Raw genomic sequence first — 11,987 nt, forward strand, 5'->3', positions numbered from 1 at the left:
ATGTGTTGCGGGAAATACGGGAGACGCGGTCAATGGCGTTCTCGATCACTGTGGGGGGAAAGTTGCGGTCCTTGAAGAACTTGGACATCTGGGATGTGCGGGAGTGGAATGTCTTATCGTGGGAGCAGATGCGGCGGAGGCGGAGGAATTGGGAATAGGGGATGGAATTTTTGCAGGAGGGTGGGTGGGAGGAGGTGTATTCTAGGTAGCTGTGGGGGTCGTTGGGCTTGAAATGGACATCAGTTACAAGCTGGTTGCCTGAGATGGAGACTGAGAGGTCCAGAAAGGTGAGGGATGTGCTGGAGATGGCCCAGGTGAACTGAAGGTTGGGGTGGAAGGTGTTGGTGAAGTGGATGAACTGTTCGAGCTCCTCTGGGGAGCAAGAGGCGGCGCCGATACAGTCATCAATGTACCGGAGGAAGAGGTGGGGTTTGGGGCCTGTGTAGGTGCGGAAGAGGGACTGTTCCACGTAACCTACAAAGAGGCAGGCATAGCTGGGGCCCATGCGTGTGCCCATGGCCACCCCCTTAGTCTGTAGGAAGTGGGAGGAGTCAAAAGAGAAGTTGTTGAGTGTGAGGACGAGTTCAGCTAGGCGGATGAGAGTGTCGGTGGAGGGGGACTGGTCGGGCCTGCGGGACAGGAAGAAGCGGAGGGCCTTGAGGCCATCTCCATGCGGAATGCAGGTGTACAGGGACTGGACGTCCATGGTGAATATGAGGTGTTGGGGGCCAGGGAATTGGAAGTCCTGGAGGAGGTGGAGGGCGTGGGTGGTGTCACGGACGTAGGTGGGGAGTTCCTGGACCAAAGGGGAGAAAATGGAGTCCAGATAGGTGGAGATGAGTTCGGTGGGGCAGGAGCAGGCTGAGACGATGGGTCGGCCAGGGCAGGCAGGTTTGTGGATTGTTGGGATTGTGATCAATTTTTATGCATGGATACTTTTAACTGGAAACATCAGACCAGTAAAATGTATTCCATGTCATTCAAAATGATACGTAATATATTAAACCTCTGGGTGTGGCATGGGAAAATACCATATTCTGAAATTTTGGGAATGAGGGCCATCTGAAAGCAAATCGAATCTCAGTTAAATGCTGAAGTGTGTTACAAACAATTGTTAAATAGGTCGTCATTGTGTTCACTGCCACCTGGAACAAAATACAGTTTAATTTCAATTGGGATCAAAACCAGTTTCTATAAGAGATAGTCAATCCACTCTGCCATTTTATCAACAAGTGAAGTCATTTTTTCATTCTCCAGAGCATCTCCCTCTTTCTTTCTATTTTCACATTCAGATCAGGCACGCTCTTAAAGTGGTTTGTGAACTAAACATTTGTATGACCTTTGGTATTTAACACAAAACATAAGCAGCAGCAAAGCTTTAATCTTAGATAAATGTTAGTTTATTGCAAAACTACTGCTGTAATTATTCAAGTCAAAGTGACAGGTGTCTCAGTTAAAATACAAAATGCTAATGCTGGCAGGGATAAAAGTTATGGGTGAAGTTGAAAATTAGATCAGTCTCTGCTGGCATTGCACATCTGACTTGCTTGAAGGCTTTCTTTTTGATGTGAAGGAGCTGAAAGAAACATGAAACCACAGCCAGCAGTTGTCATGGCTTCTATAGACAAATAGCCAGAATCTTCTCACCCAGGTGGACTGAATCAAACAGATCATGAGATTCATTTTTACAGCTCTGCAGATTGTGGTGATTGGTAGGCAGGTTCAGTACAGCAGTCCTGGGTACATTCTTCTGTTTCTCTGTTGAGCAGGAATGACTGCTTCAAGATGTTTCTCTTAGGATCACCGCTGAAAAAGGTTTTGGTGCCTGTCTTTTATCATAAGCAATATTAATATCAAATGAGCTAACCGAGAAAAGTCATTAACTACTTTAAGGTCCTTTTTAGTCTCTTGTTTCCCCAGAAATTTCCTTTGAATTTTCACACCTTTAGAAGGACCTGTTGTTTTATCTAAGAGTTAATCAAATTTAATTGCCTCTCTTTTTAGGTGATGCTGAGCTAAAACAGCTCTTAGGCTTTGATTAAGGCCAGTATAACAGAGTATTATCTGCTGTGATTTCCATCATGAAAGGACTTTTAAAACTTAACTTAGATTGTTGTGTTTCAAGACATAGTTGCTAAAGCAGAAATATTCTTCTAACAGTTTTTCTTAAAAACCTGCAAAAGCACTGCCCCTTCTTCTGAGGCACACCCAGAAAGCTTGTGATTTCAAATAAGCCTGTTGGACTATAACCTGGTGTCAAGTGACTTCTGAATTTATTCGTCCCAGTCCAACACCAGCACCTCCATATCATTAAGTTATTGAAGTAACTGCAACTTCCGTTGTTGACGGACTGCTCTTTATCTGCTATGAATGCTGTACCTCAAGAGAACAGGTCCGCAAAGGTGGACCCTCATATGCAACTTTGCAGTATCTAAGCAATGAGCAAAACTTGCAGATAATGACAATTCACCAGTTTGTAGCCAATTCATTTCATTACTGAGCAGCTGTTGTCTATTCTCCCGCCTCTGCACCATCTTGTCTGTCATGCATTTTGAGATATTGAAAAGCTTCCATCACATGCATGCTTAAACATTGGTTACAACTTCCTAATACCAATTCCTTGCTGTTGAATAAAAACACCCTTTTTGACCTCTTTTGACACAGTGGTAGTGACCTGCCTCTGAGCCAGAAGTTCTGGGTTCATGTCCACCTTCTCCAGATATGTGTCACAACATCTCTTAAGTCATTTGTGAGAAAATACCTCAAACCACCCTTTAGTTATTACAAGGTAAATACATATTAAGAAAGGCTTCTGGTTGACTCAATACTGAGGTTTATACAGATCTTCTGCATTGCAATTAGAAGGAGACCATTCTGCCCATTGTGAGTTTTAGCTCTTTGGAAAATGTGATTCATTTTATCTCACTACTTACTTTTGCACAACAACCTAACCTTGCAATTGTTTTCACCTTAAAAATTTATCCCATGCCCTTTCTTAAAGTTACTGTTGGATTTGATCCTAACATTCTTTCAGGCAGTGCCTTTGAGTCTCGTTGCTACACTCATTCAAGTGAATAGTGAGTAATCTATCAGAGTTGACATGAATCTTATAGCTTTGAGGATGGGGTGTAACCATGTTATTAATGTGGTTGTTGTAGATTGAGTCCAGTCAGTAATGACTTCTAAAGTAATCATGGTGGTATTGTTAGAGGTCATAGGGAGTTGTGTTTTCCTTTGTTCGTGACATTTGTTAGCAGACACATTACATCACACAACATTATGTGATGTTATTCAGGTCCTTCTGTAGGTTGGCATGCGCAATATCATTCTTGGAGGAGTTGTGAAAATCTTTGCACTATTTCTAACACATTTGTTAAGTGGTCAATATTAAAGCTTCCTTCAAATTGTCTGTAACATCCACACAGGTGCTGTAAAACAGCCAAGTGCACCACATGCATGCCAATAACACCTCCACAACAACATCACCGACTTTGCATATGGCCTGCCCAGAAAATATGACTGCACAGTGGTTTTAATGAAGAGACACTTGCCCTGGCAGTCCTCAACATTGACTCCATACCCTATGAAGTCTCATGGCCTCAGGTCAAACAGGAGCAAGAATGTAATCATCAGGATTACACACATAACATCCACAGCCTTAGCTGAAGAATCTTTACCCCATGTTAAACACCAGTTGGTTGATGCACTGAGGATAACAAAGGCACTAGTGGTACTCTGGGTGACGATTTCCATTTTTTTATTCATTCATGGCATGTGAGCATCACTGACTAGGCCAGCATTTATTACCCATCCCTAAGTTAAGAGTCAACCACTGTGGGTTTGAAATCAGGCCAGGTAAGGGTGGCAGTTTCCTTCCTTGAAGGACATTAGTGGACCAGATGGGTTTTTCCCCAACATTTGCTAATGGATTCACAGTCAACATTAGACTCTTAATTCCAGATTTTTATTGAATTCCAATTCCACCATCTGCCATGGCGGGTTTTGAAGCCCCGTCCTCAGCACTTTGCCTGAGTCTCTGGATTAACAGTCCAGCAATAACACCATTGGGCCATCACCAATGGCTTCATTACTGCCAATCAGGCTGATTGAGCCCTAAAGGACAGAGCTGCAAGACTGGGTTTACAGTAGGTGGTGAAGGAACCAAAAGGAGCGAGAAAGTTGTTTGATCTCGTCCTCACCCACCTGCCAGTTGCAGATGCATCTTTCCATGACAGTATCAGTGAAGGGGATCACCACACGGTCCTTGTGGAGACAATATCTCCTGTTGTTTTAGATGACACTATCATCATGGTAAATGGAATAGCTTATAAACAAATCTAGCAAACCAAGACTGGGAATTCATGAGGTCCTAAGGGGCAACAGCAAGAGCAGAATTGCACTCAAATCAGATACTTCAAAGACATAAATCCTAACAATATTCCAGCAATAGTATCAAAGACTTGTGCAGTATGGCTACAACAGCTACATTGTGTAGCTAGGAAGGTGGAAATTTAAGCAAGTGCATCCTGTACACAAAAAGTAGGACAAGTTCTATAAGGCTAATTACAACCCCATCAGTCTACTCTAATCCTCAGTAAATTACTGGAAGATGTCACCAATATGGCTATTATGCAGCACTGGCTTAGCAAAGACCTGCTCACTGATGCTCAGTTCAGGTTCTGCCAAGGCCATGCTGGACAAAGCAACCTGCTTGATTGGCACTACATCCACAAACATTCGCTTCCTTCACCACAGTGTTTGTTAAAGCAGAAGTGTATACTATCTACAACACAAACTGTAGAAATTCACCAAAGCTCCCTAGATAGCTCCTTCCAGACCTGCAGCTACTATCGTCTAGAAGGGCAATGACAGTGGATGCATGAAAACACAACCATTCCCAAGTTCCTGACTTAGAAATACATTCCTGTTCCTTCATGAAGGAGTGGTCAAAATCCTGGAACTCCCTTCCTTACGACATTGTGGGTCAACTGCATCAAATGGACTGCAGCAGTTCAAGAGTGCACCTCATTATCACCTTCACATGGGCAATTAGGAATGGGCAATCAATGTTGGTTCAGCAAGTGATACCCACACTCTGTGAATGAATATAATAGGAAATCAGAGATAGTAGAAACTGCAAATGCTGGAGAATCTGAGATAACAAAGTGTAGAGCTGGATGAACACAGCAGGCCAAACAGCTTCAGAGGAGCAGGAGAGCTGATGTTTTGGGTCTAGACCCTTCTTCAGAAAATCAGAAAAAATTTTCTGAAGAAGGGTCCAGGCCCGAAATGTCAGCCTTCCTGCTCCACTGATACTGCTTGGCCTGCTGTGTTCATCCAGCTCTACACTTTGTTATCTATAATGGGAAATCAGTTTCTTTTTACTTTTTTGCTCCAGTTCAAGTCTGTTGGGTCTCTCACATTGTTGCCGACCTACAATAGTAATAACTCAGTAAGAAGGGGAACCCAGCTGCAAGGCTGCCCCGTACAGCCAATGAGGTCTCCTGCAAGAAGACATCAGTGATGCTCAGGGTAGCATGTTGGACAGGAACTGCCGTCCCACAGTGAAATCAAGCTCCAGACTCGTACTTGTACAAATCTTGTACTGTTCTGGACAGGTCTTGCTGGTTCATATCTATAAATAAACATAAAGTGAGTAATTAGGAACGTCAGATTCATTCAAGTGTGTGGAGTGTTAATACTAGCATTCCGTGAATCCTTAAGTTGTTGAACCTCGCTGCCAACGGAGAAGCATGACATCCTTATAGAGAATTGTAGTGAGACTGTGAAAATGAATAGTTCATGCGTTTAGCTTAAGTTTACACTACACCAGTATCAGCACATATTTAATTATATTATTGTTCCAATCAGCAAAAGGGTGAAGCATGAGAAGATGTGATTTAAAGTGAGTAAGGAAACAAAATACAGTTAACATATGAGTTAAAAAAAATTTATGAGCAATTGGAATCTGAAATGCATTCCCTGAGAATGTGGCGGAAATGGATCCAATTCTGGCTTTCGAAAGGGAATTGGATAATTATCTGTAGAGAGAAACATTTTCAGCGCTATGAAAAGAAAAGACATGTGGATAGGAGTCTCTGACTTGCAGAAATCTGACATGGACAGAATGGCCACCTTCGGTGCTGTGATTATCTTATTATCCCAGGATGCTGTACTCAAACCATCCCCCTAAGAAAGAGACAGAAATAACCAGCTTTATTTTAATTACAGCTAAGTTCAACTTGCTTTCTTTTCTTTCTCTGTAGCATCTGACCTAACACCTATACAGTATATATGTTCAATATTAATGCTTAGTGTTGAAATCTTGTAATTACTTTCAACAAGGAGGATTACGCTTGTCAAAATAAATGCTGTTATTGTGCAGTATTTATGAAGCTTTTCACTATTCACTTTTGACTGGCATATCTAATAACTCTATCAGACCTCACCAAGAAACATTTTGGATTAACTTCTGCCTGATGATCTTCCCAGTCAGGCAACAGTCGTCCTGGAATATTTCTGGTAATTTTATCCCCAGTGTATGACAGATACTAGTGAGGTAATCAAGTGTATCTTAACCTGGGAAAGATCATCTATTTGTGCCCTTTACATTTTTGAACCAAGTTTGATCTTTCCACAGCTTCACCCCGGCACTCTGCCATTTCTGATGGCGATATGCTACAGAATACATCATGCTAAAAATATGTCACATACTTTCTCTGGACTATATTGCAATGTGCCACTAGATGTATCGAGATAACGGGAACATCCTTTCAGCAGGTTAGAAATTCTTCTCAATCACTCTTCTGTTAGTGTAACGAGCTATAAGTAAAGGGTATAAAGCAGTGTTCTGGGGCCCTGCCAGAAATATCATAAATGACCTCCTCAGAATGAAACAGCAGTAAGCCGGCAAAGAATAACAGCCAGGACTTAACCACAGAAATGGTGAGATGACCACATTTAAGCTAAAAATGGGTCAGATCAAACTCAGGTTGAAGTTATTCCTCAGTTCACAGAATTCATAGAACCATAATTTTAGTTTGAGTTGGTACTATTGAAATCACACAAGGTGCACTTTTCAGTCACAAAGTGGTACTCCTGAGTATAAATGGTGCAACGTTGGTGCAGGTTACAGCTCTCTGTGATATGGTGCTGTAAATCATTTCCTTTGTCCTTGATGTAAAATATCTATGAGAGAGGAATTCTGGAGAAAGATAGATAGCCAACCAGAACAAAAAGTAAAGTTATAGAGTCATAGAGTCATAAAGCACTGAAACAGATTCTGTGGTTCAACTAGTCCTAGCTGACCATTCATCCCAGTTTGATCTAGTCCCATTTGCCAACATTTGGCCCATTTTCCCCTAAACCCTTCATATTCAAATACCCATCCAAAAAGTACCTTTTAAAAGTTGTAATTGTATCAGCCTCCTCCGCTTCCTCTGGCAGCTCATTCCAAATACGCACCATCTTCTGTGTGAAAAAGTTACCCATCCAGTAAATCTTTCACCCCTCATCCTAAACTTATGTCATCGAGACTTGGACTCCCCCACCCAAGAAAAAGACCTTGGTTATTCACCCTATCTACACCCCTCATGAATTAATAAACTTCTACAAGATCACTTCTTAGTCTCCAACACTTCGGAGAAGAAAGTGCCAGCCTATTCAGCCTCATCCTCCAGCTCAAACCCTCCACTCCCAGCAACAGCCTTATAAATCTTTTCTTCACCCTTTCAAATTTAACAATATCCTTCCCGTAGAAGGGCAACAGAATTTCAGGCAGCATTCCAAAAGTGGCCTCACCAATGATGGTATTAACTGAGTAATGACTCCACGTTCTGACCAATGAAGGCAAATGTACCGAACGTCTTCTTCACCACCGTGTCTACCCATGAGTCCATTTTCAAGGAACTATGCACTCCCCCCACCCACGCCCAAGGTGTTTGTTTGGCAACACTCCCCAGGGCCCTACCATTAATTGTTTAAATCTTAGACAATACAATGTGAGGCTGGATGAACACAGTAGGCCCAGCAGCATCTCAGGAGCACAAAAGCTGACGTTTCGGGCCTAGACCCTTCATCAGAGAGGGGGATAGGGTGAGGGTTCTGGAATAAATAGGGAGAGAGGGGGAGGCGGACCGAAGATGGAGAGAAAAGAAGATAGGTGGAGATGAGCGTATAGGTGGGGATGTGGTATACTGTATCCATTGTACCCGGTGTGGCTTCCTCTACATTGGGGAAACCAAGCGGAGGCTTGGGGACCGCTTTGCAGAACACCTCCGCTCTGTTTGCAATAAACAACTGCACCTCCCAGTCGCAAACCATTTCCACTCCCCCCCCCCCATTCTTTAGATGATATGTCCATCATGGGGCTCCTGCAGTGCCACAATGATGCCACCCGAAGGTTGCAGGAACAGCAACTCATATTCCGCTTAGGAACTCTGCAGCCCAATGGTATCAATGTAGACTTCACCAGCTTCAAAATCTCCCCTTCCCCCACCGCATCCCAAAACCAGCCCAGTTCGTCCCCTCCCCCCACTGCACCACACAACCAGCCCAGCTCTTCCCCTCCACCCACTGCATCCCAAAACCAGTCCAGCCTGTCTCTGCCTCCCTAACCTGTTCTTCCTCTCACCCAGTCCTTCCTCCCACCCCAAGCTGCACCTCCTTCTCCTATCTACTAACCTCATCCCAGCTCCTTGACCTGTCCATCTTCCCTGGACTGACCTATCCCCTCCCTACCTCCCCACCTATACTCTCCTCTCCACCTATCTTCTTTTCTCTCCATCTTCGGTCCACCTCCCTGTCTCTCTCTATTTATTCCAGAACCCTCACCCCATCCCCCGCTTTGATGAAGGGTGTAGGCCCAAAACGTCAGCTTTTGTGCTCCTGAGATGCTGCTGGGCCTGCTGTGTTCATCCAGCGTCACATTTTATTATCTTGGATTCTCCAGCATCTGTAGTTCCCATTATCATTGTTTAAATCTTCCCTGGTTTGCCGTGCCAAAATGCAACACCTCACATTTATCTAAATTAAACTTCATCTGCCACTCCTCAGCCCGTCCGCTCATTTGATTAATGTCCTGATGTACTCTGAGATAACCTTCTTCACTGTCTACTACACCACCTATTTTGGTGTCGTCTGCAAACCTCCTATATTCACGTCCAAACTATTTATATAAGTCATGGAAAACAGTGGAACCAGAACTGATTCTTTTGGCACACCCCGGTTATAGGCCTCTAGTCTGAAAAGCAACCCTGCACCATCGCCGTCTGTCTCTACCTTCAAGCCAATTTTGTATCCAATTGGCTAGCTTCCCCGGATCCCATGTGACCTAGCCTTACTACCAGTCTACTGCACAGAACCTTGTTGAATGCATTGTTGAAGTCCACATAGACAATGTCTACCACTCCACCTTCATCAATCTTCTTTTTCACCTCTTCAAAAGACCCAAGCAAGCTAATGAGACACAATTTCCTATGCACAAAGCCAAGATGGCTATCCCTGTTTGTAAATCCTGTCCCTCAGAATCCCCCTCAACAACTTCCCCACCACTGACGTAAGGCTCACTGGTCTATGGTTCAGTGAGATAAAAATGGAAACTGAAAGAACTGTGGATGCTGTAAATCAGGAACAAAAAAAACAGAAATTGCTGGATTTTTGAGGAAGGATCACTGGACCAAAAATATTAACTCTGATTTTTGTTCACAGATGTTGCCTGGCGAGCTGAGATAAAAATGGAACCAGCCCAGATTAAATGTTTTACAGATAGGCCAGAGTACTGGCAGTGTGAAACATTTAAAAATAATAATAAAGTTGCAGAGAAGACATATTTAATTAATTTACAATTTGATCAAAAGAGTTTTGAAGAGGTAAATTTTATTTCTACTCGTAATAAACAGGCTTGTAACGCCCTAAATTCCTAGCATTGTGGATTTGTCTTCTCTCTACATTAAATTCAGACATTTTTCTAAATTTGAGACCCAATTTCCTCTACTTTTCTCCAGAAACATAGGCTAATTCCAATGTGAGCAGTTCTACCTTCTCTGTTATTAAATAATTTGTAATGCAGCCCATTCCCTCAATGGACTGCAATTCTAGATAGGCTGAACCTGCACCAAGAAAACTTAGAACCATGGTTGCTAGGTTGTTCTATTGAGGAGCATTATAACTGCTTATCTCCAGGGCAACCTTACTTCAATAGTATCTGAATTTTGCTGACTGCATTTTAGCAGGTCAGGAGCCCTTTATAACCCGTTTGTTATTATGGAGAGACCTTATGCGTGTTACAAAGGCGACTGACAAAGAAAAATCTAAGCAAAGCCTTCAGTGGATTTTCATGCAGTTGCTTTCGATGGTGTTTCAAATTTTTAATGATGTGAGGGATGAAAACAAGGGATAAAGAGATCACGTTGTCCTGTAGAGAACAGGTTAAATACTGCAACATGGTTTTGGATTTGTTTCATTCTCATGCCTGGGGAGTTGGAAAACACCAACTGTACTTCTCCCTTCCCTGGCAATCACAAATGTATGTCAAGAAAATTAGATAAATTTTACTGGAAATAGACTTTTAAAAAATACGTCGATGTAATGGTCAAGCAGCATTTAAATTAACATGATCATACAAATAGAAAACAAGATGGTGATAGTACAGGATACTGAAATTCCTGTGTTTGGTACTAGACTGATAGGTGGTTTTGGATATCGTCACAGTTTGGTATGGCAACTGGTGTACCCACAGACAGCAAGAAATTATAGAGAGTTGTGAACACAGCCTAGTTCATCATGAAATCCAGCCTTCCTTCCATTAACTCCATCCATACTTCGCGCTGTCTTGGGAAGGTAGCCAACATGGGGGAGACAACAGCCTAGTGGTATTATTACTGGACTGTTAATCCAGAGATCCAGATAATGTTCTGGGTACGTGGGTTCAAATCCCACCACGGCAGATGGTGGAATTTTAATTTAATAAATATCTGGAATTAAGAGTCTAATGATGACGGTGAAGCCATGGTTGATAGTCGGAAAACCCACCTGGTTCACTAATGCCCTTTAGGGAGGGAAACTGCCATCCTTAACTGGTCTGGCTTACAAGTGACTCCAAAACCACAGCAATGTGGTTGACTCTTAACTGCCCTCTGGGCAATTAGGGATGGGCAATAAATGCAGCCTGGCCAGTGGTGCCCTCATCCTGTGAATGAATAAATTAACCATCATCAAAGATCCACCCACCTTGGTAATGCACTCTTCCACCCTCTTCCATTGGGCAGAAGATACAAAAGTTTGAAAACATGTAACAACAGACTTGAGTTCGTTTCCCCCCAACTGTTATCAGAATTGTGAACAGAACTAAAATATTAGATCTTTCTAATAGTTGATCTTTCTCTGCATCTTCTCTGTAGCGGTGACACTATATATTTCATTTTGTTTTATTACCCTGACATACTTATGTAACTTGCGATTTGTCTGGTTATCACACAAAACACGACTTTTCACTGTATTTCAGTGCATGTGACAATAATACGTCAAAGACTGTGGGGACTCAGTACAGGTTTTCGCTCTTTTAAATGCTAAACGTGCTGTTAAATCTGCTTAAAACAAGTCATTGGAAAGCTGAACTGGGGTGTTGAGGGAGAAGGGAATAAATGGGAAGGGGGTTCGTGGGGGAACTTGTGAACCTTGTAGATAAGTTTTGAAAAGTGCAGGCAAAATCAGAATGCATCAGATTTCTCATATTACACTGTTCATAACCTGGTGTTCTAAAGGTGTTGTCTGAATTAATCCGGATCATTCTTGATTCAGATCGCCACAATGCAACTGTAGTTATTAGAACTCGTCCTCACTTCATTTTTAAAACTGTTGAAATGATATTTAAAGCACTTGAGCAGCTGGTTGTTGATGGAACAGTATTGGGGTACGTCTAAAATTGACAAAGTTGTTTGAACGCAGGAAGCTCACTGTAATGCACGTTACTACGACCTCACTTTTGT

The sequence above is a fragment of the Stegostoma tigrinum genome, chromosome 4 (assembly GCF_030684315.1).
Source record: "Stegostoma tigrinum isolate sSteTig4 chromosome 4, sSteTig4.hap1, whole genome shotgun sequence".
NCBI classification, from domain to species: domain Eukaryota; kingdom Metazoa; phylum Chordata; class Chondrichthyes; order Orectolobiformes; family Stegostomatidae; genus Stegostoma; species Stegostoma tigrinum.